The sequence below is a fragment of the Erythrolamprus reginae genome, chromosome 2, assembly GCF_031021105.1.
Source record: "Erythrolamprus reginae isolate rEryReg1 chromosome 2, rEryReg1.hap1, whole genome shotgun sequence".
Lineage (NCBI taxonomy): Eukaryota > Metazoa > Chordata > Lepidosauria > Squamata > Dipsadidae > Erythrolamprus > Erythrolamprus reginae.
Genome location: NC_091951.1, coordinates 38386466 through 38412347, shown reverse-complemented (window position 1 = coordinate 38412347; position 25882 = coordinate 38386466). Strand labels below are relative to the sequence as shown.

At 41.4% G+C, this 25882-nt stretch overlaps 1 long non-coding RNA gene across 1 annotated transcript; it reads right to left on the bottom strand.

The window, feature by feature from the left end:
- Positions 1-898: 898 nt before the first annotated feature.
- On the bottom strand, positions 899-12320 carry LOC139158364 (uncharacterized). The gene is made up of 3 exons (XR_011557683.1): positions 12278-12320; positions 5516-5575; positions 899-989 (listed from the first exon to the last, which is right to left on the bottom strand). It is a non-coding gene; the product is annotated as an uncharacterized lncRNA (long non-coding RNA).
- Between the last annotated feature and the right edge of the window lie 13562 nt (positions 12321-25882).

Sequence of the window (25882 nt, the reverse complement as noted above, 5' to 3'; positions counted from 1 at the left end):
ATTATTAGATTTGGAAGGGACTTGGTAGGTCATCTAGTCTAACCCCCTACTTATGCAGGAGTCCCTACATCATTTCGGATAAATTCGCAGTTAGTCTAATCTCTCTTTAAAACTCTCAAGTGTTTCTCAGAGCAAGGGCAATGGTAGACTTTGTAGCGTTGAGTCCAAGGACCTTCCCTCCTAGAAAGGAGGGTTCATCCACCCCATAACTAATACTTTTGTGGCTGAGAAGGGGAGGACATGGCCTGTTGCAAAGAAAGAACGCAGAAGGTCAGCAACAAATTTTACAGAGCTGTTTGTCCACATCACCTAACTTGATCTTCACAAGTCAGGAAACGTTGCTCAGCCGAGGAGGAGAAGGGAATTTCCATTTGATGCACGCTCGTCTCTCGCCGTCTGGAGTAAAAGGAGGCAACGTTCTGAAAAAAAGAAGAACCATCTCTGACTTTCTTCAACACCTAGCAAGCAGAAGGACCAGGCATTTGAAGGCCAAACTTGTCAGTTTTCATAGAAACATAGAAACATAGAAGACTGACGGCAGAAAAAGATCACATGGTCCATCTAGTCTGCCCTTATACTATTTCTTGTATTTTATCTTACAATGGATATATGTTTATCCCAGGGATGTTTAAATTCAGTTACTATGGATTTACCAACCACATCTGCTGGAAGTTTGTTCCAAGGATCTACTACTCTTTCAGTGAAATAATATTTTCTCACGTTGCTTTTCATCTTTCCCCCAACTAACTTCAGATTGTGCCGGAACAGCATCCCCCCCCCCGGTTCTAGGAGCTGCCAATGTCTGCTCCCAAACCCCTGCAAACCCCTAGCAGCCCACCCCTGGCTGGAGGAGAAACACAATACACAGCCATTTACCTGTGTTATGATGAATCCAAGGAGACAGAGAATCAGGCCAGCTAAGCTCAGTCGGATGATATTGGTCACCATATAATCTCTGCTGAATTCGGCCTTTACCAAAGAGACTGGACCTGCCACAAGAGACATTGGACAGGATAACCACCATGATTTCCTCAGGAGACCCAAGAAGAAGCAATTCACAAAAACCTTCCATGTGGTACCTCTACTTACGAACTTAATTCATTCCATGATCAGGTTCTTAAGTAGAAAAGTTTGTAAGAAGAAGCAATTTTCCCCATAGGAATCAATGTAAAAGCAAATAATGTGTGCGATTGGGGAAAGCACAAAGAAGGTGGAGGCCCTGTTTCCTCCCAGGAGATTCCTAGAGAGGCCCTAGAGAGGCTTCTCCCGGCCTTTTCCGGCCCTGTTTCCTGAGGAGATTCCTAGACAGGCCCCAAGGAGGCTTCTCCCGGCCTTTTCCGGCCCTGTTTCCTCCCAGGAGATTCCTAGAGAGGCCCCACGAAGGCTTCTCCCCGCCTTTTCCGGTGACAGTTTCAGAGGCTCGGGTTTGTAAGTGGAAAATGGTTCTTGAGAAGAGGCAAAAAAAATCTTGAACACCCGGTTCTTATCTAGAAAAGTTTGTAAGTAGAGGCATTCTTAGGTAGAGGTACCACTGTATCTCAAGGTGTAAGGCTGGTCAATAACCAGCAGCTGGGAATGGCAAGGAAGCCAAGCTCAGGGACACATGAGGCGGAACTTCCTGTGGTGAGAAGAATAGCTGGACAAAGGAACAGTATTGGATTGCTACCAGTACGGATGGGATGGCGCATTTGGTAGCAAAAGTTGTGCTGCACACGCAGCTTCTATTGTTGTTGTTGTTGTTATTATTATTATTATTATTATTATTATTATTATTATTATTATTATTATTATTACTGGAAGTTCATTTTTGAACTTCTGATAGGCCCATTGGGCCTATTTTTCACCATTTTACCTTAGAGTCTGGAGGCTTCAGTGAGGCCTGCCTACATGTACATGGGGGAGAGTAGGGGGAGGGTTATTATAAATATTTATTTTATTTATTTATTTAATCAGATTTGTATGCTGCCCCTCTCCGCAGACTCGGGGCGGTTCACAGCAATAATAATACAATGTAAACAAATCTAATATTTAAGTTAATTTAAAAAACCCCAATTTAGAAACCAATCATACATACTAGCATACCATACATAAATTTTATAAGCCTAGGGGGAGGGAAAATGTCAATTCCCCCATGCCTGACGACAGAGGTGGGTTTTAAGGAGCTTACAAAAGGCTAGGAGGGTGGGGGCAACTCTGATATCTGCGGGGAGTTGGTTCCAAAGGGTTGGGGCCGCCACAGAGAAGGCTCTTCCCCTGGGTCCTGCCAAATGACATTGTTTAGTTGACAGGACCCGGAGAAGGCCAACTCTGTGGGACCTAACTGGTCGCTGGGATTCGTGCGGCAGAAGGCGGTCCCGGAGATATTCTGGTCCGGTGCCATGAAGGGCTTTATAGGTCATAACGAATTGTTCAATCAAGGTCAATAATTCAAACAGGCTGGGTTATCTGATGCTGAAACAGCATTGCATGCTTCAAGATTTGGAAGGAGAAGGTCCATGCCGCTATGTCTTCCTCTGAAGTCAGATAAATATTGTGAGCTTGGTTGCCCAGCAGCCAAAATATGATCATATCACTGTGTGGAGTGGTAAGGCAGACTTGCTTGCTTGGATTTCTAATAATGCAATGAGGGAATTTCCTCCAATCTGGCTGGTGGTAAGCTATTTCTGTTGAATTTCTCCACTCTTACAAGGACAAAAAAGGAAATTGGCAATTGGCTCCAACCCATCCCCCACTTTGGTTGTGTAACTCTACAACCAGGGTGACACCTAGTGGTTAGAGTGCAGCACTGCAGGCTACTTCAGCTAACTGCTAGCTGTAGTTCAGCAGTTCAAATCTTACCACCAATTCAAGGTCGACTCAGCCTTCCATCCTTCCCAGGTGGGTGAAATGAGGAGCCAGATTGTTGGGGGTGATATGCTGACTCTGTAAACCACTTAGAGAGGGCTGTAAAAGCACTAGGAAGTGGTATATAAGTAAAACATCACAGCTTTCATCAGAGAACAACAACAACAACAACAACAACAACAACAACAACAGCAACAGCAACAGCAATAGCAGTAACAATAATGGAGGGGGCAGCATACAAATCTAATAAATAACAATAACAATAACAATAACAATAACAATTTATTAGATATGTATGCCGCCCCTCTCCGAGGACTTGGAGCGGCTCACAAATGTGGAAACAGTACTAACCATAATTTCTACTTCAGTTTGCATCTTCCAAACTTTGCATTTGGAAATTTTCCAGTTCAGTTTGCATCTTGCATACTTCCAAAATCTATATCCAGATCAGAGGGAATCCCTCTTTTCAGATAGCAATACAGTAGAGGTGGGTTTCAGCAGGTTCCAACCAGTTCTGGAGAACTGGTAATGGAAATTTTGAATAGTCGGAGAACCAGTAAATACCAGCTCTGACTGGCCCTGCCCCCATCTTTTTCTGCCTCCAGAGTCTCAGTTGATGGGGAGGAAATGGGGATTTTGCAGTATCCTTCTCCTGGAGTGGGGTGGGAATGGAGATTTTACACTATTCCTCCTCTGCCACGTCCACCAAGCCACACCCACAGAACCGGTAGTAAAAAAAAATTGAATCCCACCACTGCAACACAGTGCATGGTTATAACCCGTGGTGGTGCAGTGGCTAGAATGCAGTACTGCAGGCTAATTCTGCTGACTGCCGACTGACTGCAATTTGGCAGTTCAAATCGCACCAGGCTCAAGGTTGACTCAGCCTTCCATCCTTCCAAGGTGGGTAAAATGAGATTCCCGATTGTTGGGGGCAAAAACGCTAACTCTGTAAACCGCTTAGAGAGGGCTTTAAAAATACAGTGCTACCTCATCTTATGAACGCCTCTTCTAATGAACTTTTCAAGATACGAACCCGGTGTTTAAGATTTTTTTGCCTCTTCTTCCGAACTATTTTCACCTTACGAACCCAAAGCAGCTGCTGCTGGGATGAAGGGGTTTCTTTTTTTCCCATTTTTGAAGAAAGAAAAGGGAGGGGCAGCTTGGAGGGGGAAAGACTTTGCAGAGAACAGCTTGCTTGCAGAGGCACTGAAAGATTGTCTTTTGAAGAAAGAAAAGGGAGGGGTACCCCCCTTGCCTTTCTTCCTTCCCACTCACCCTTTAGCCTAGCCTTCCTTCTTCCACCCGCCCCCTTTAGCTGCTCCTCCCTGCCCTCTGTTCGCCTCCCTTCCAAAGTTTGGGATTTTCCTGATGGATTTGCATGCATTATTTGCTTTTACATTGATTCCTATGGGAAACATTGTTTCGTCTTACGAACCTCCTCCTGGAACCAATTAAGTTCGTATCATGAGGTACCACTGTACTGTGAAGTGGTATGTAAGTCTAAGTTATATTGCTATTGATGGGTTTTTAATTAAATACCAGCAAAGATCAAAAAAATTAACTGGTAAAAATAGGAGAACAGGAAACCATAAATACCAAGCAACAATATATATTTTAAAAAATTAATTGGTCCATTTTAACTTCAATTTCTATCATGTTTTTTTTTTTAATTTCGATGTTGTAAGCCACCCTGAGTCTTCGGAGAAGGGTGGCCTAGAAATAGAAGTGATAGATAGATAGATAGATAGATAGATAGATAGATAGATAGATAGATAGGTAGGTAGGTAGGTAGGTAGGTAGGTAGGTAGAATATCAGTTTGTTTCAACTTCAGCAAACTTAACAGGTGTTGACTTCAACTCTTAGAATTTCGCAACCAGCCATCTTGACTGGGGAATTCTGGGAGTTGAAGTCTACACCTGTTAAAGTTGCTGAGGTAGAGAAATACCAGTTTGCATTAATTCTATCTTTCTCTATCTGTCTGTATCAAAAGGCCCAGAACTGTTCAGAGTCGCTGGAAGCAATATGGGAGATAATTATCATGGACCGTTCCAAAAGGAGCAGCCTTTGTTTATTCCAGCTTTAGTCAATTTATATTACATAGTAGCAGCCATACAGAGATGGAAAGTAGGCCAATAAGTGATCTCTCTTGGACATGTCATGGATGGAGATAATGTCTAAAAACATGATTAAGTGTAATCTTCCGGTACCTGATGTCATTTCCCCCTTTCCATATGTCATTTAATTCCCGGTTTTCTTTTCTTAGAAACATAGAAACATAGAAGACTGATGGCAGAAAAAGACCTCATGGTCCATCTAGTTTGCCCTTATACTATTTTCTGTATTTTATCTTAGGATGGATATATGTTTATCCCAGGCATGTTTAAATTCAGTTACTGTGGATTTATCAACCACGTCTGCTGGAAGTTTGTTCCAAGCATCTACTACTCTTTCAGTAAAATAATATTTTCTCATGTTACTTTTGATCTTTCCCCCAACTAACTTCAGATTGTGTCCCCTTGTTCTTGTGTTCACTTTCCTAAACACTTCCCTCCTGGACCTTATTTAACCCTTTGACATATTTAAATGTTTCGATCATGTCCCCCCTTTTCCTTCTGTCCTCCAGACTATACAGATTGTTTTCTAATTATTTCCATCTCCAATACAAACCTGTGCTTTTGCTGGAAGAGATCCCTCTTCTCTGATCATCCAACAGGGGATTGCTGGTTTCTGTTAAGATTTGTTTTTTTAAAAAAACAAAACAAAACATTATTTTAAATGCAGAGTGTTAAGCATACATATCAGCCCTTTGAGGAAAACCATTGCTAGCTCTGTTACAAGATTACCATCTTGAAAGCACTTCTCCTCTCCTTTACTTTTAATTTCCAAAACACTAGGGAGGGTTCCTTCTGTCCACTTCCCCAAACAAGCAACACAATCAGATGAACTAATTCTATTTTTATTTCAAAGCTCATGCACAAGAGATATATGTCAAGCCCGCCTTGAATTCCACTGACTCTTATCTATCACCAATTTGCTTTGACTGTTGGTAGTTCAGATTCTTGTAGAGATCATTAGCATACAATAATCCTACATTCATTTGACCTGCTTGGACTTCTGGATTCCTGTGCTTGGCACCACCATTATTTTTAACAGCTCAAGAAACTAGAGAGGGTCTCTTCAGAGCTTCTTGCTCCATCCACTATCTAGCTGTGGGCTATGCAGCCTCTTAGCTAATCATTCCCTTGCCAGCATTTCTTCCTTCCTGTCTCCCAAAGTCAAACCACTGCAATACGCACTTGCTTTAAGCTTTTTCTGGCTTAAATCTGCACTTTTTAATCATTTTCCCATTTAAGAAAAGCAGCTGCTTACTCCCTCATTTATTTATTTGTTTGTTTGTTTATTTTGTCATTATTTTGTATTATTTTGTATTAACATAACATAAGTATAAAGTAGTGATTGAAAAGATAAAAGAGAGTAGGACAGGGATGGTAGGCACAATGGTGTGCTTATGCACGCCCCTAGCAGACCTCTTAGAAAAGGGGAGAGGTCAACTGTAGATAATATAAAGTTGAAGATTTTGGGATTAAGGGAAGAAACAACAGAGTCAGGTAGTGAATTCCAGGCGTTGACCACCCTATTGCTGAAATTGTATTTTCTGCACTTTCTGTAGTTTCTGCAAAACAGAGAGACACCACTGTTGACAGGAACAAGATTAGATATGGCACTACCTATTTTGACCACTTGTTGTCTGTTAGACAGGAACGCTGTTATCCAGTCATGCAGTGGTCCAGAGATGCCACAGGATTTTAGTTTCAGAAGAAGTTTGTCATGAACTACTGAATCAAAGGCTTTACAAAAGTCTATGTAGATTGCATCTATTGATTTACCATGATCAAGTTGAGTAGTCCATATGTTTATGTTTTCATGAGGGACTGTAGAGCAGGGAGGGGAGAGCCATGATCTAGCAGCATACAGGAGTGGATATTCAAGCAAGTCAAAATGACATCAAAGCCACCAAAGCCAGATCCAGTGTGTTGGTATCACATACACACAGTAATGGGCTGCTGCCCTCACGGTGTGGTGGGGGTGGAGGGACAACACCCAGTGTGAGTAGTAAATGTATGCATTATTTACTGAAAATAGTTTTTTTAAATTGTCCTTATTTCTCTAGTACCTTAGTATGATCCTTAATTACTTTTAAAATAGGAAATAATTAAATAGTATGTTTTTACCCATAAATGATTTAACAATTTTAATCATTATCTAAAAATGAACTTTTATAGCAATTAAAGAAAATTGAGCTACTTGCCTAATCTGTTATCATACTGAACCTTGTGGGTTCAGTACAAAACCTTAAAATATTACTGTGCTCCTCAACAAATAATGCTGTCTATAATTTGTCCTTTTTGTGGCTATTCAAATAATGTGACTTAATCAACTGAAAAAGACTCTAAGCACCTATTTGAAAATTTATCTTGGTCAGCAAGCCATTCCCACCCAGTCACGTGACCTTTAAGCCATGTTCACATGACTGTCAAGCCACTCCCACCTGGTCACATGACCATCAAGCCACACCCACAAAATAAGCCACGTCCACAGTGTGGCAGTAAAAAATTTGGCAGTCCATCACTGCACGCACAATACATTTAAAAAGAAATGGGGCTCTAAATTGTGCACTACAGCTCTGCTCGTAATTTCCTTTCCTCCCAAAAAAGGTGTCCTTCAATGGCCCCAGGGTGGGAGGAGAATTTATCTCAAGCATATGTAGAATAACAGAGAATAAAGAATAAGGATCTTATGCAGAGAATTCCAGTGTTCAGATGTATAGACCAGTGTGTCTCAATGTTGGCAACTTTCAGATGTCTGGACCTTAACCCCCAGAATTCACCAACCAGCCCTTCTGGCTGAGGAATTCTGGGAGTTGAAGTCCATACCTCTGAGAATTGCCAGCATTGAGAATCACAGATACAGACTTCCGGTCCCAGAATTCCACAGCCAGCATAACCAACCATTGATGAGAATTCTGAGAGTTGAAGACCACACAACTGAACGTGTCCAAGATTGGGAAACACTACCCTAGACAAAGAGAAACCTGGAAAAATGGGTACTGTTGTCCAACAGACAGACGGCAGAAGGTTTGGCCACCGTGACCTAGCTGTGAAGTGCAGGGGTGGGTTCTAATTTACCTCTCTGTCGGTTCGCTTCCTCCCATGTTCTGGTGCACATACACACTTTGCACACACTTGTATGTCCACTAGCAAAATATCCCCCCCCCCCCAAAAAAGCCAAAAACAAGATGGCAACACATGCACAGTGCTGGAAACTCAGCTTCTGCACATGCACAGAAGGAAAAAAAACTGGGGGGGAAATTCCCCCAAATTTTTTTTAAAAAATGGTGGCCTCCACAGACCAGCACCAATGGAATCAGTTGCATGATGTCATTGTGACATCATCAGTGGTTTGTTACCAGTGTGAGCGAACCAGTATGAACCTGGAGGAACCCACCTCTGGTGAAGTGTTACTGTACTTAGAAAAAAGTTGCTTTAAGTAGACCTTCAGTCCAGACAATATGAGTTGGAAAATAAAATTAAGGACAACCCTTCATCTGCTTTTAATATTTTAATAGCCAGCAGGAGATGTAGAGGTTATTTTAAAATGTTATTTTAAATGTATTCATCTAAAAGGTCTGATGAAGATAGAATAGAGTAGAGTAGAGTAGAGTAGAGTAGAATAGAATAGAATAGAATAGAATAGAATTCTTTATTGGCCAAGTGTGATTGGACACACAAGGAATTTGTCTTTGGTGCATAAGCTCTCAGTGTACATAAAAGAAAATATACATTTGTCAAGAATCGTGAGGCACAACACTTAATGATTGTCATAGGGGTCAAATAAGCAATGAAGCCATGTAAACCAGATAAAGCAATAAAGTCAAACAAATAAATAATATTTAATGTCAACAAACAAAACTTTGAGTCCTCCCATCAACTGTGTCTTTGGGGAAGTCTAAAAAGTCACGATAACTACAATCACACAACTCAGAACAAGAAGTAATGGGTTGAAACCAATCAAGGAGAGAAGCAACTTAAAACTAAGGAGAAATTTCCTGACATAACAATTAATCAGTGGAATAGCTTGTCTCCAGAAGTTGTGAATGCTCCAACACTGGAAGTTTTTAAGATGAGGTTAGACAAACCATTTGTCTGAAATGGGATAGGGTTACCTGTCTAAGCAGGGGGTTGGTCTAGAAGACCTCCTAAGCCCCTTCCAACTGTGTTATTCCGTTATTCCTGCACAACTCTGATGCCATGCACAATTGTATTGCAGTGGACATCTCAACTTTCTTGGCTTCTCCAGGGATGCCCTTCCCCACAAGCACAGACCTCTTTTCATTCTCTTACCATTGATCACAGTTAAGTTGATGTTGGCTGACACTCTTACACCCAAAGCCAGCACCTTGATTTCATAAATTCCCGAATCTTCTACTCTGGCATCCCGTAGTATCAGCGAAGCATTTTCAGAAGACCACTCTGCTCGGTGCCTGTATCTCTCTGCTTTCGTCAATGTGACCTCGCAAACATCCGACCACTGACGGATACCCTTGTCTCCCTTGCAGTTATCAGCTTTCACAATCAACACCGGCCAAGAGCCGGTCATGAAACGCCATCGGATCTGGAAGTAGGTAGGCACCGAAGAAGAGAAATTCAACAAGACTGGAACCAAAGCAGTCTTTCCAAGGGGGACGGAAACTTGGAACGAGGGTGTAGACAGCACAAGGCCGGCAGCAGGGCCTGGGGAGAAGAGAGCAGGAGAAGGGATTAGCAGGAAGGTCTACAGAATACAGAATAAGAACGGGAAGGGTCAATAGACTGGGTGGCCCAGTGGTTAGAGTGCAGCACTGCATGTTACTTCAGCAGTGCTTCTCAAATAGTGGGGCGGGCTCCCCTGGGGGGGTGGAGTTTAGCCGGGGGGGGCATGTGACCCTGAATAATGTGTGGGTTTTTGTTGTAGGGAGTAGGGGGGGGGTTGCACCAAACAATAGCACCAAACACAAAGCAAAAGATACAAAGTGCAGATAACAAACCCTTAAGAGACACCATGGAAAAATATTAAACAGGGATGAAAACATAGAAACATAGAAGATTGACGGCAGAAAAAGACCTCATGGTCCATCTAGTCTGCCCTTATACTATTTCCTGTGTTTTATCTTAGGATGGATATATGTTTGTTCCAGGCCTGTTTACATTCCGTTACTGTGGATTTAGCAACCACGTCTGCTGGAAGTTTGTTCCAAGGATCTACTACTCTTTCCCCCAACTAACCTCAGATTGTGTCCCCTTGTTCTTGGGTTCACTTTCCTATTAAAAACACTTCTCTCCTGAACCTTATTTAACCCTATTAACATATTGAAATGTTTCGATCATGTCCCCCCTTTTCCTTCTCTCCTCCAGACTATACAGATTGAGTTCATGAAGTCTTTCCTGATAAGTTTTATGTTTCAGACCTTCCACCATTCTTTTAACCCATCTTTGGACCCGTTCAATTTTGTCAAAAAGGAAAGGAGGAGAGAGACGGAGATAATGAGACAAACGTAAGTCTCCCGAAAGCTAAGATGAAGAAATATGATGAAGGGTATGTAGCACTTGGCTTCACTGTGACTACGGTGGGAGACGAGGAAAGACTGGTATGTTTACTGTGTCTAAAAATGTTGGCAGTGGATAGCGTGAAGCCAAATAAATTAAGGCGTCATTTAAACACATTACACCTCAATCACGTTGCTAAGTCGCTTGAGGTTTTTTTCAGCAAAAACGTGCCGAGGATTGCAAACAATCGTCCAGGTGGAGAATTGGAGGGAGGGGAAGCATAGAATGTTTACTTCTTCGGGGGGGGGGAGGCGAAACAGGAAATAATTGAGAAGTACTGTGCTAACTGCTAGCTGAAGTTCAAATCTCACCACCAGCTCAAAGTTGACTCAGCTTTCCATCCTTTTGAGATGGGTAAAATGAGGATGCAGATTGTTGCGGGCAATAGGCTGATTCTGTAAACCGCTTAGAGAGGGCTGTAAAAGCACTATGAAGCGGTATGTAAGTTTAAAATGCTATTGCTATTGCTACTTTGGAGGTCTTCTAGTCCAACTCCAAATGGCTCTCCAATCTTTTCTTAAAAACCTCCAGTGATGGACCATCCCCAACTTCTGGAGGTAAGTCATCCCACTGATGAATTGTCATTAAATTTCTCCTTACTTCTAGTTTGGATGTCACTTTAACGTTCTTCCATCCATTGCTCCCCCCCCCCATCCACCCATTCTTAAGGCTGCCACTTAGTCAGAAAACATTCTTATTGGTGTTGGTGGAGACTATATTAAGTCCTCATAAATCAAGCCAAGGTTATAAGATGATTAGGGGATTGGAGGCTAAAACATATGAAGAACGGTTGCAAGAACTAGGTATGTCTGGTTTAATGAAAAGAAGGACTAGGGGAGACATGATAGCAGTGTTTCAATATCTCAGGGGTTGCCACAAAGAAGGAGGAGTCAACCTATTCTCCAAAGCAACTGAGGGCAGAAAAAGAAGCAATGGGTGGAAACTAAACAAGGAGAGAAGCAACTTAGAACTAAGGAGAAATTTCCTGACAGTTAAAACAATTGATCAGTGGAAGGATTGGCCTCCAGAAGTTTTGAATGCTCCAACACTGGAAGTTTTAAAGAAGATGTTGGATAACCACTGTCTGAAGTAGTATAGGGTTTTCTGTCCAAGCAGGGTGTTGGACTAGAAAACCTCCAAGGTCCCTTCCAACTCTGTTGTTATTATTATATTGTTATTATTATCCTTTAATTGCCCTGCATTTTTAAATGGGTTGATAGAGCCGGGGTGGCGCAGTGGTTAGAAGCAGCAGTGTAGGCTACTTCAGCAAACTGCTAGCTGTAGTTCAGCATTTCAAATCTCACAACCAGCTCAAGGTTGGCTCAGCCTTCCATCCTTCCGAGGTGGGTAAAATGAGGAGCCAGGTTGTTGGGGGTGATATGCTGACTCTGTAAACCACTTAGGGAGGGCTGTAAAAGCACTATGAAGCGGTATATAAGTCTAAATGCCATTGCTGTTGATGCAAAGTTGGAGGTGCGTGTTGAAAAACATTAAAGTTCATTTAAACCAGACCCCATGCCCCCTCTTTGGATGCTGCCAAAGTATTCCACCATCACCATCCCTGCTATGCTGGGTTCTGTAGAACAGAGGTCTCCAACCTTGGGCGCTTTAAGCCTGGAGGACTTCAACTCCCAGAATTCCCCAGCCAGCTTTGCTGGCTGGGGAATTCTGGGAGTTGAAGTCCTCCAGGCTTAAAGCACCCAAGGTTGGAGACCCCTGCTGTAGAACACGGACAGCCTGAAACTCCCATCTCAAGAAAAGATTTTCTGTCCCTTTACTCACCCACCAGTATCAGGAGAAGCCACGGACTTGGCATCGCGCTGTCAAGACTCTCTTCTCTTCTGCCTTTGGAGCACTTTCTCTCCCACCCATCACTTTCCCTTTTTGTCAGTTTATTTCACTTTCGCCTTCCTCTGCTCCATTTTGAGGAAGTGTGATACTGGAGCCAGGCCTTCTCCTGAGTCCTCCTGGCACCAGCAAAATTCTGCCAGCTCAGCTCAAATATAACAACGGTTAAAGACCTTTGCACATTGTGCTGTAGCCAGTTGGATAAAAGGAGGGGGGATATTTGTCCACAACATTCCCACCCTCCTTCTTGGAGCTCCCCCAATTTACAACTCATTATCTGACTTTCAGAGTATGTGGACAAAAGACTTTACAGAGTCAGCATATTGCCCCCAACAATGTGGGTCCTCATTTTATCCACCTCGGAAGGATGGAAGGCTGAATCAACCTCGAGCCTGGTGAGATTTGAACTGGTGAACTACAACCAGCAGTGAGCAGAAGCAGTTTGCAGTACTGCACTCTAACCACTGCTACCGGAATGCCGTTCTCCACCTCCATCCAAGTAGGAACCCAATATTGCTTGGAGGTTCTGGAAAGGAGAAATGGGTGGCTAATGAAGTCTTGGTTTCATACCACTCTGATCTGCAGTGAATCTCCAAAATATATGTTTTAAAACTTTGCGTTCTGACCCAGCTGCCCAAACACCACAAACCCTATGAAGTTATCTCAAAGATTCCTTTAATTTGGAGCCCTGGCAAAAAGGTTTATATTTCACTACAGGTAAACAAGTCTGTCTGGTGAGAAGATGAATAGTTTTTTGCCTCATCTGTTCATCTCTGTCCCCTGCCTTTTAACCCCAGAGCTAAAGTGGAGCTTCACTGTAGCCTTGACTCTTCCTTCCCAAGGATCGGCCCACGGATTTCCACCGCTCTCCTCTCCTCTGCCTTCTGTGTATCTGTGTGTCAGGCACTGGACCCAGCTGTTCCTCCTCTTCTTCATCAGCTATTTCCAATCTGGGAGATGTTGACTCTCCATCTGAGGGCTCCACCTCCATCTCTCTCTCTTTTTCTGCCAGCTCCATTCCCATTCCCTCGGAACTCTCAGGTTTTTTATGATATGATATGATATGATATGATATGATATGATATGATATGATATGATATGATATTATAGAAACATAGAAACATAGAAGTCTGACGGCAGAAAAAGACCTCATGGTCCATCTAGTCTGCCCTTATACTATTTTCTGTATTTTATCTTCGGATGGATATATGTTTATCCCAGGCATGTTTAAATTCAGTTACTGTGGATTTATCTACCACATCTGCTGGAAGTTTGTTCCAAGGATCTACTACTCTTTCAGTAAAATAATATTTTCTCATGTTGCTTTTGATCTTTCCCCCAACTAACTTCAGATTGTGTCCCCTTGTTCTTGTGTTCACTTTCCTATTAAAAACACTTCCCTCCTGGACCTTATTTAACCCTTTAAGATATTTAAATGTTTCGATCATGTCCCCCCTTTTCCTTCTGTCCTCCAGACTATACAGATTGAGTTCATTAAGTCTTTCCTGATACGTTTTATGCTTAAGACCTTCCACCATTCTTGTAGCCCATCTTTGGACCCGTTCAATTTTGTCAATATCTTTTTGTAGGTGAGGTCTCCAGAACTGAACACAGTATTCCAAATGTGGTCTCACCAGCATTCTATATAGTGGGATCATAATCTCCCTCCCTCCCATAATATAATAATTATATTATATTATATTATATTATATTATATTATATTATTATATTATATTATATTATATTATATTATATTATATTATATTATATTATATTATATTATATTATATTATATTATATTATTATATTATATTATATTATATTATATTATATTATATTATATTATATTATATTATATTATATTATATTATATTATATTATATTATATTATATTATATTATATTATATTATATTATATTATATTATATTATATTATATTATATTCATGTATTTATCAAATACATATTGGTAGTGTACAAAGAAATAACACTGTTTATATAGGTGATATTGGTACTAATAAGAGAGAAACCTAGTACAGGGACAGTAGGCACACTGGTGCACTTATGCACACCCCTTACTGACCTCTTAGGAATAGGGTGAGGTCAACAGTGGATAGTCTAAGGATAAAGTTTTGGAGGTTTGGTGATTATGCATTAACAATTTGGTTGCTGAAGTAATATCCTATGTAGTCATAGGACACAGATTGTGGGGGCAATATGTGCTGGCTCTGTTAAAAAGTGCTATTGCTAACATGTTGTAATCCGCCCTGAGTCTAAGGAGAAGGGCAGCATAAAAATCGAATGAATGAATGAATGAATGAATGAATGAATGAATGAATAAATAAATAAATAAATAAATAAATAAATAAATAAATAAATAAATAAATAAATAAATATTTTCTACAGTCAAGTTTAGAGCGGTTTACTGTGAGTTTGCATCTGTTGTGTGCCCGTGTATTGTTGTGGTTGAAGCTGAAGTAGTTGTTGACAGGAAGGACATTGTAGATGATTTTATGGGCTATGTTTAGGTCATGTTTAAAGTGACGAAGCTCCAAGCTTTCTAAGCCTAGGATTTCAAGCCTGGCTGTGTATGGTATACTGTTTCGTGTAGAGGAGTGGAGGGCTCTTCTCATAAAGTATCTCTGGATGCTTTCTAATGTATTTATGTCCGAAATGCGGACAGATGAGCTGTATTCAAGGATTGGTCTGGTGAAAGTTTTGCATGCTCTGGTTAGTAGAGTGATATTACCAGAGAAGAAACTATATAGAATTAGGTTAACAATTCTTGAAGCCTTTTTGGCGATGTTGCTGCAGTGGGCTTTGGCACCTAGGTCATTTGATACGAGTATTCCAAGGTCTTTTACGGAGTGAGGGTTGTCTGTAAGGTCTTGTTTATCCAGCTTAAATTTGATGCTTGATTTCTTTTTGCCAACGTGCAGCCTTGATGCTGACCCTGACTCCCATACCCCTGGCTGCTAGAGGGGCTGGACAGCAGACAGGCCTCAACACGCCTGAATTGTTAAGCATTCTGCACACCCCAACTAGCTTGGCCTGAAAAGTGAACAAGAAAACCGAAACAGTGATGAATCACAGAGTAGCCTGCTTCTGCTCCGGCAATCTCACACTACTAACCAGAGCATACAAAACTTTCGCCAGACCAATCCTTGAATACGGCTCATCTGTCTGGAACCCACACCGCATTTTGGACATAAACACTGTAGAAAATGTCCAGAGATACTTTACTAGAAGAGCCCTCCTCTCCTCCACTCACAACAGAATACACTACACAACTAGACTTACAATCCTAAGTTTAGAAAGCTTAGAACTACATCGCCTTAAACACGATCTAAGCATAGCCCATAAAATCATCTGCTACAACATCCTTCCTGTCAACGACTACTTCAGCTTCAACCACAACAACACACAAGCACACAACAGATAAAAACTTAATGTAAACCGCTCCAAACTCGACTGCAGGAAATACGATGCAGTCCATGCAGTTCAATGCATTAACAAATAGTTAATGCATGGAACTGACTACCAGACTCTGTAGTATCATCTCCTAACTCCCAAAACTTAGACTCTTAGACTATCCACTGTTGACCTCTCACGATTCCTAAGAGGTCACTAAGGGGCGTGCATAAGTGCACCAGAGTGCCTTCCATCCCCTGTCCTAATGTTTCTTTATATTTTTTTACTAGTATCATGTATATGAACATTATTATATCTAATGTTTTTTCTTATTTTTCTTTTTACTAGTAGCATGTATATGAATATTATTATATCTTTATATACCTCCAATATGTACGTGACTAAATAAGTAAGTAAGTAAGTAAGTAAGTAAGTAAGTAAGTAAGTAAGTAAGTAAGTAAGTAAGTAAGTAAGTAAGTAAGTAAGTGTTCTGTCTGGGTTCCCCCAGACCTCAACACCAACTGGAAAAAACAGCCAGACACTCTGGTAAAAGCCAAAAGTATTTTATAACTGGAAAAAATAAGCACAGAGGAAAACCTGTTCTTCCCAACAGACAGGATATAATACGGTACAACAGGGTCCTGATGTCCAGTCAATACAGCAAGCTTCTTGCTGGCACCCCCCCGCCCCCCAAGGTTTCAATAGTCAAAGGCACAAACCAGGATTCCAAGACGCCAAAGTTCACAGTCAGGTCCCACGACTCTCAAAGATAAAACTCCACAAGCCAGGAAGGGTGGGTCTGCCTTTTAGCCTTTCCCAAGAGCACCACACCCAAACCCAGCTGTTGCCACTTTAATGCTGAAAATATTTAGCCAATTGATTCCGTCTCTGAGTAGCTCTTCGTTGTCGCAGATCAATTATGGCTTGTGCACTTTCCTCTAAGGAATCCAGGCTGCTTGCTGGGGAGAGCTCCCCCTGGTGGGACTCTGTCTGTCCTCCCTCTTCTTCAGCCTGGGATTCCTCCTCCTCGTCTGTCTGCACCTCCTGTTCCTCAGCCTCTCCCTCTGAGCTGGAAACCGACAGAAGGTCAGCCGTTCCCGGAGGGGCCTCAGACGGAACCACAACAGTAAGTAAATGCATGCATGCATGCATGCATGCATACATACATACATACATACATACATACATACATACATACATACATGCAATTATGAGTAAGAGAATACCCTGGAATCTTTGCAAAGCAACTTTTCCCACAAAAACAACTTGTAGACCTGTGCACTTGATAACAAGGGTCTGAAGTCACAAGACTGTGAGAACCTTTTCTTCTCCTTTTCTGAAGGGCTTCCTCGTTTCTGTTTTGTGAGTTCCTAAGCTGTCTTCAAACCAAAATTATTTATGCTAAATATATAGCTGGAGGTTTCCTGTCAGGGAGGTCAAGAGAGGGTTTTTTTCCCTATGTTAAAAAGAGACAGGAAATAAAGGGGTGGGGGAGAGTTGGAGAGAATTTTAGCAGATGAGCAGCAACTGGATTAGTATCTGTCAGATATACAGTACATCCATTTGCATTTTTGCACCAAGCAGGGATTTGGACTGGATAGGTCTCATTCAGCTGTATGATTCAGAGATCAGAGGTCCTAAAAGGCCAACTCTAAAGAGATGGATGGCTGGTTTATTTATTTTTATTTATTTGTTTATTTTGTCAAATACGTATTGGTGCTATACAAAGATATAATAATATTTATATACTACATGATACTAGTAAAAGAGAAACATTAGGACAGGGGATGGAAGGCACTCTGGTGCACTTATGCACGCCCCTTACTGACCTCTTAAGAATCAGAAGAAGTCAACAATGGATAATCTAAGGGTAAAGTTTTGGGGATTAGTTGATGCTACTACAGAGTCTGGTAGTCAGTTCCATGCATCAGCTACTCAGTTACTAAAGTCGTATTTCCTGCAGTCGAGGTTAGAGCAGTTTATTTTAAGTTTGTATCTGTTGTGTGCTTGTGTGTTGTTGTGGTTGAAGCGGAAGTAGTCGTTGGCAGGAAGGACATTGCAGCAGATGATTTTATGGGCTATGCTTAGGTTGTGTTTAAGGTGACATAGTTCTAAGCTTTCTAAACCTAGGATTGTAAGTCTAGTTGTGTAGGGTATTCTGTTGCAAGTGGAGGAGTGGAGGGCTAATCTAGTAAAGTATTTCTGGACATTATCTGGAGTGTTTATGTCCGAAATGTGGTGTGGGTTCCAGACAGATGAGCTGTATTCAAGGATGGGTCTGGCGAAAGTTTTGTATACTCTAGTTAGTAGTGTGAGATTACCGGAGCAGAAGCTACATAGAATTAGGTTAACAACTCTTGATGCCTTTTTGGTGATGTTGTTGCAGTAGGCTTTGGCACTTAGGTCATTTGATATGAGTATTCCAAGGTCTTAGATGAGATCTAGTGGTCAAAAGGCTCCTGATTGCAAAAGACTCTTTTAAGGGTTGAATTCAATGGACTTAAATTCCCATGGCCACCATCTGAACCCCTATTTCTGAGTTTGAGAATAGCCATCACTTTATATCCTGATCCCCTAATTCAGTGATGACGAACCTTTTTTTCCTTGGGTGCCAAAATAGCATCTGTGCCGCTATCAGCCGTGTGCAAATGCCTACACCCATAATTCAATGCTTGGGGAGGGCAAAAACAGCTTCCCCCACACCTGGAGGCCCTCTAAAGGCCAGAAATGACCTGTTTCCCAACTTCTGCTGGGCCCAGTAGGCTCGTGTTTCACCCTCTCCAGGCTTCAAAGGCTTCTCTGGAGCCGGGGAGAGTAAAAATGGCCTCCCCCATCTCCCCGGAGGCTCTCTGGAAGCCAAAAACACCCTCCCAGACCCCCTGTGTGAGCCAAAAATCAGCTGGCTAGCACACACTTGCATGTTGGAGGTGAGCTAGGGCAACGGCTAGCATGCCAGCAGATATGGCTCTGCGTGCCACCTGTGGCACCCGTGCCATAGGTTCGCCATCACTGCCCCAATTTCTCCTTGGAACCAGATCAGCTCTGAAAAAGCTGACCTGTCTTATTTTGCACTAGAGTGGGAGGTGCACCAAGCTGTGGGAACGGCCTGAATTCCCGGCAGTGACTGGCTTTTCCTGGGTTCCATTATGACATCAAGGTAGAACCTTTTCAAAACCTGAGAAACTGCCAAGATGGCGGTTGGGGTGTGGACCTTCAGCATCCCACCCCAGGAAGGGAAGAGACTGAGTATCTCTGCCTTCATCCTCATCCTGGGCGGACTTTGGGGAAGATGGATCACGGAGGTTGGAGCTGGGCCCGTGAGTGAAAGACTACCTGGTATTTACTCGTTTATTTATTTACCCCTCCATCCCATTTCTACCCTGCTCATCTCACTTAGGTAAGATAGGTGAAGGCGGCTGAGGTAAGAGCTGTAGGCCCTTACAAATGTTCCCCAATGATACCAGTGTAAATTATTGTATAAAGCACAATTCTTTATTATGTAATGCTAATCATTTGTTTGTTTTGTTTGTATGTTTGTCTATGTTTTTCTTTTTTGTTGTTTTGTTTTTAATGTAAAGTAAAGTAAAGATATTACTTTAAAAAAAGAAAAGAAATGTTCCCCCAAATTATGGTCCTTTTCGTGCCCACAGGAATACCCAGCAATGAGGAGATAAAGCCAAGGTGATGGTTACCACTGCATAATGAAAGGCATGCTTTAGTTATTTATTAGAGTTGGAAGGGACCTTGCAGGCCCCTTTATAAAGTTCAGTGGGCAATGGGCATTATTTCTAAACAAAGAAATGAATACAATCTTACTATTGTACTCCTATTCATGGGATTAAATCTCAATCTTACCGTATTTTTCAGAGTATAAGATGCACCTTTTTGCCCCCTAAAAGAGGCTGTGTCTTATACTCCGAATGTAGATCTTTTGAAGGTTTTTCCCCCTAACAAAGTGCTAATGATCTTCCTGGCTTTCAGGCTTGTTTTCATCCCTACTCCCTCTGAAGAAGTTTTTTTTCCAGCCCTACCCTGTTTTCCCGAAAATAAGACAGCGTCTTATATTAATTTTTGCTCCCAAAGAGGTGCTACGTCTTATTTTCAGGGGATGTCTTATTTTTTTTCAATGAAGAAGAGTTCACATTTATTGCTGAACAAAAAAAATGAACATTTATTATATACTGTAGTTGTCATCACAAACAGCATGACCAGACAAACTGTGAATCCTATCAAGAATTTCTTACTACTCCCGTACCATTATTTCCATGTACAACAATTATACTTTCTTCAAATATATGTTATATATGTTCTGTTTGGGAATGCAGTGAAACGAAATATCTACATCTTACTTTCATGGGATGCCTTATATTAGGCAATTCTATGAAACCTCTCTTATGTCTTACTTTTGGGGGTGACTTATTTTCAGAGAAACAGGGTAAGTCTTTGCAGGCTTGTTTTTATTGCTACTCCCTCCAAAAAAGTTTTTTTTCCAACCCTAATGAGGTGCTAACAATCTTCCTGGCTTGCAGGATTTTTTCATTCCCTCTCCCTCCAAAGTTTTCTTCCAGACTAAGGACACTAGCCTGATGAATACCTGATAGGTAGATTCCCCCCCCCCTATTTTCCTTCCCCAAAACTAAGGTGTGTCTTATACTCGAGTGCATCTTATACTCTGAAAAATACGGTAAGTAAGGAATGCATTATCTACTTCAATTTAGCAGCTAAAATAGTAACAATACATTATTAGGAATACTTAGGTAACTTAATAATTGAGATGGGAATTAACAAGACCTCATCAATTGTCACATTAGAAAAGATAGGAAAAAAATCTTTTAAAAGATAGAAAACTTTAAAATAACAGAACAAGAGAAACAGCAATTTAACAATATCAAACTTGGACGGACTTCATATTTAATGTCAGTTGCAATACACCTATTATTACTATTAGTAACATTTTAGATCACTGTTTCTCAACTTTAGTAATTTTAAGACCTCAACTCTCAAAATTCCCACCGCTAGTTGAAATACTGCTTCAGATATATGGTAAATATGAATGTGCATATTAGGTATTCAATAGATCTTTTATATTTGCATTTGCCTCTTAGCAGATATTTTATATACAATATATTTTAATGCTGGGTTTATAGGCAAACACCTGGCACACTCTCTCAGCTAGATAGCAGCATCTAACTAACTACAGTGGAACCCCGACATAAGAGCTGCTCTACTTAAGAGCAACTCGAGATAAGAGCTGGGAGGGGAGAGATATTTTTGTTCTACTTACAAGCTCAAATTCGAGATACAAGCGCCAAGGAGCTGTCTCCTGAAGCCAAATGCTAACTTCCGCGTTCGGCTTCAGGAGACAGCTGCGAAGCGGCGCGCGTGTTTTAAAAGGTTGCAGCCGGCCTGGGGGGCTCGGGGGGGGGGTGCTTGCAGCTTTCTTTCTTGCTCTTTTTCTTTCTCTCTTTTACCTTCCCTTCCTCTATTTCTTCTTTTCTTTCTCCTTCCCACCTTCTTCCCTCCCTCCCTCCCTTCACTCATTCCTCTCTTACTCTCCCCTTTCATAAGTTTCCTTGCTTCCTTCCTCTGTTCCTGTCCCTTCCCCCTTTCTTTCTTTCTTTCTTTCTTTCTTTCTTTCTTTCTTTCTTTCTTGCTCTTTTTCTTTCTCTCTTTTACCTTCCCTTCCTCTATTTCTTCTTTTCTTTCTCCTTCCCACCTTCCTCCCTCCCTCCCTTCACTCATTCCTCTCTTACTCTCCCCTTTCATAAGTTTCCTTGCTTCCTTCCTCTGTTCCTGTCCCTTCCCCCTTTCTTTCTTTCTTTCTTTCTTTCTTTCTTGCTCTTTTTCTTTCTCTCTTTTACCTTCCCTTCCTCTATTTCTTCTTTTCTTTCTCCTTCCCACCTTCTTCCCTCCCTCCCTCCCTTCACTCATTCCTCTCTTACTCTCCCCTTTCATAAGTTTCCTTGCTTCCTTCCTCTGTTCCTGTCCCTTCCCTCTTTCCTTCCTTCCTTCCCACCCTCCGTCCATTCATTCACCCATTCCTCTCTTGATCGCTTAAAGCCGGTCCCTGGTGCAAAAAGGGTTGGGGACCTCTGTCCTACAGGATTGGGTGGCAGAGAAGTTGAACATATGTAAATTTAAAAGTTTAAGAAAGTTTACAAGTTAAGTGAAAGAAACTTCATTATTCATTTATATGTACATTTCTTCATTAAAAACATGTCTTTCTGCATAATTTAGACTAACTGTGAGTTTTTTGAGGGCTGGAACCAATTAAAATTATTTACATTAATTCCTATGGGGAAAAGTCGTTCGAGATAAGAGCTGCTCGACTTAAGAGCCCAGGTCCGGAACGAATTAAACTCGTATCTCGAGGTACCACTGTACTCTGATCACTAACTAGACTGGAGGTGATTAATAATGGATGGAAGACTCCCAGTCATCCCAGCCTGCCCAAAATCGCAGCGTTTTGGGTTAGTCTGGAAGGTTGATTTTAAAAAGAAAAACACTGAAAGAGGCTGCAACAGGAATATTCAGGAGTCAAGCTCAAAATGACTGGCATGTCAATGTATTGACAAGTGTTTGGAAAAAAAACACCAAACCAGAAAGTAGAAAACAAGAAGTGTCTTAACAGTTCATCCCCAATGCATAGACAAGTATTTGAAAAACATTAGAAAGTAGAAAGCCGAAAGTGTTTTAAGAAGCAATTCTCAGGGGTAAACAACCAGACCTACAATTGAAAAACTGGCTCAGCCAGTTTCTCTTCTACAGCAGGGTTCTTCCAAACTTGGCAACTTTAAGGTCTGTGGGCTAAAACTCCCAGAATTCTCCAGCTGGCTGAGGAATTCTGGAAGTTGAAGTCCACAAGTCTTAAAGTTGCCAACTTTGGAGACCCCTATTCTTACAATACATTGCCCCCAAGGTATAAACAAGGGTTTGCAAAAAAAAAAAAAAAAGGAAGTAGAAAATGCAGGAAGTGTTTTAAGAAGTCATTGAGTAGTTTATATGCAAAGCAGGGCAGCTGCAAGTTGTGGTTATGCCAATTTTGTACATCTTTCCTTGGTGAACTGCGAATGCATTAGTTGTGCGTCGCATGAGCAATTTTGGATGCCCTGCAGTTCACCCAAGTTACACTCTCCCTTTTACTTTCCAGGTGTCATTCACCTGGGCTTTAAAGGTGTTATCACCTTTAAAGCTCTACATGACACAAGCCCAGGTTACTTGTGAAACCACTTCACCCTGAAAGTATCTTCTGTTCTGTCTGGCCGGATCAATTATTAGAAAGCAAACCCACACATGCTTGAAACATTGATCAAGGCAAAAGTATTATTATTTACACAAAGTCCAACAAGAAATAAGAATAAATTCTCAGGCATTTCAGGCTGACAGCGTTCAGTCTAAGGAGCATAGATAACAAAACCTATGCCAGACCCATTCTTGAATACAGCTATTCTGTCTGGAACCCACACCACATCTCAGACATCAACACTCTCGAAAATGTCCAAAGATATTTCACCAGAAGAGCCCTTCACTCCTCCACTCGAAACAGAATACCCTACGAAAATAGACTAACTATCCTGGGTCTAGAAAGCTTAGAACTGCGGCACCTAAAACACGATCTAAGTATTGCCCACAAGATCATATGCTGCAACGTCCTGCCTGTCGGCGACTACTTCAGCTTCAACCGCAACAACACAAGAGCACTCAACAGATTCAAACTTAATATTAACCGCTCCAAACTTGACTGTAAAAAATATGACTTTAACAATCGAGTTGTCGAAGCGTGGAACTCATTACCGGACTCAATAGTGTCAACTCCCAACCCCCAACCCTTCTCCCTTAGACTCTCCACGATTGACCTCTCCAGGTTCCTAAGAGGCCAGTAAGGGGCGTATATAAGTGCACTGATGTGCCTATCGTCCTCTGTCCAATTGTCTTCCCTTATCTTAAATATCATACATATTCTCTCCATATGTATGTATGTATGTATGTATGTATGTATGTATGTATGTATGTATATATATGTAGATTGTTCTGAGTTCAGGTTTTGCCCTGTGTAATATTTTGCATGTCTATGCAACGTTTCGGTGAAATCACATTCACCATCATCAGGCTGAAGTTCCAAGCTTGGAACTTCAGCCTGATGATGGTGAATGTGATTTCACCGAAACGTCGCATAGACATGCAAAATATTACACAGGGCAAAACCCAAACTCAGAACAATCTACATACATATACCCGTGAAAATTTACGAAAATATATATATATATATATATATATATAAAATATATATTCTCTCCTTATCTCTTATATCATATATATTCTCTCCCTCCCATCCACTTCTCTTCTTTTTTACTTTCTATCTTCATATATATTACTTAATGTCTATTCTCTTCCATATGTATTGTATATTGGACAAAGAGTAAATAAATAAAAAATAATAAATAAAATAACAGTCCGGGATGCAAGCCAACTAGAGATGATGATGATGATGATGATGATGATGATAATGATGATGATGACGATAATAATAATAATAATAATAATAATAATAATAATAATAATAATTTATTAGACTTGTATGCCGCCCCTCTCCGAAGACTCAGGGCGGCTCACAACAACGGAACAATACAGATACAAATCTAATAATTAAAAACAGTAACTAAAACGCATTACCTTAAAAAACAATCGATACTACACAATCATAACCACACATAACTTTCAATGGTCAGAGGGTGGGGGCTCTCTGGAATTTTTTCACTTCACTCATGTTCAGGGCTTAACCAGCTTTTATCAAAGCAGGATTCAAAATCCATGGAATCAGAATCAGTCTCTTGGAGCACTATCTTCATGATGAACATTGCTTGCCATACCTCTTCTCCCATCAGCCTGTCCTATATATGTGACAAGGTATGGCTAAACGTCCCATAGATCTAATCAATGCCTAGAGATATTCATGCCTGGCTCTCATTCTTCTCACCCTCGTTTCTAAGAGAGGCTCCTCAAGGTCCCTATCCTTTGTTTCAGACACTACCATTACTGGGGATGCTACGGCCCCTCCTAGTTCCTTAGTCCCTCACTCTCAGACTCAGAAGGCATGAATACTGGCCCACGATGCCAGTACTACTCCTTCTCCTGGTCCTCAAAAATCTATCACCACTCACAATATCTTCCAACACTTTCAGGTTACCTAGGATGGGTGTGCTGCAAATCCCCTCCCTTAAATGTTGCTATACTTGATGGGATCTTGGAGCCAAGCCTTCTTGGAGACCGACCTTGATTCAAAAATGGCCTCCCACTTTGAGATCCAAAGGATCCCTACTCTTTTAGTCTTCAATAGGCCTGCGAAAGCCTGGACTTTCCCCCAAGTGTTGAACTAGGATGGGGAGTGACTCCAAAGATAATTGAAGTGGCCCTTAGGGTAAAAGGGATTATTTTGCATGTAACAATGCTTTATGGATTGTTGTGAGCTGCCTAGAATCATCATAGGAGATAGGTGACCATAGATATCCTAGAAACAAATCAATATAAATAAATTGGCTGAATGGGAATCTAATTCTCATCTCTCCCCATGGCAGAATACCTTGGAGCCAAATGCCTGGCTTCGTAATAGCTCTTCTTTTGGAAAATCTCATGTGCACTCATCCCTTTGTGAGAGTTTGGTACATTTTTGCTTCCCACGCCTGCGTAGAAGCAAAAACATGCTGGGGATGCACGCACATAGTGCATGTGTGCATGCAAGGCAACTGAAGCTGCACATGCATCACATCAGTAGCGGTGGTAATAGCAATCCACCCCTGCTCAGCAGTCATGAGTTCCCAGATTTTGGGGCCTATTCTACTAAGGTCGCCCAAAAAGTAATGCACGACATTTTTTTTCTTCCACAATTCTTTATTGAACACAATGAAACTTACACTCAAGAACAAATGATGTTTCTTCTACACTCCCTATTTTTCCATGTAATCTCCATCCCGTTCTATGGCCTTCCTCCAGCGAGACACAAGGGAGTGTATGCCCTGCCGGTACCACTCCTTGTTCTGGTCACAAAGCCATTTCTGCACTGTGCGAATCACCTCTTCGTCATCCACAAAATGTCTTCTGTGACTAACCGTACTTCTGTCGACTGCAGATTCTCC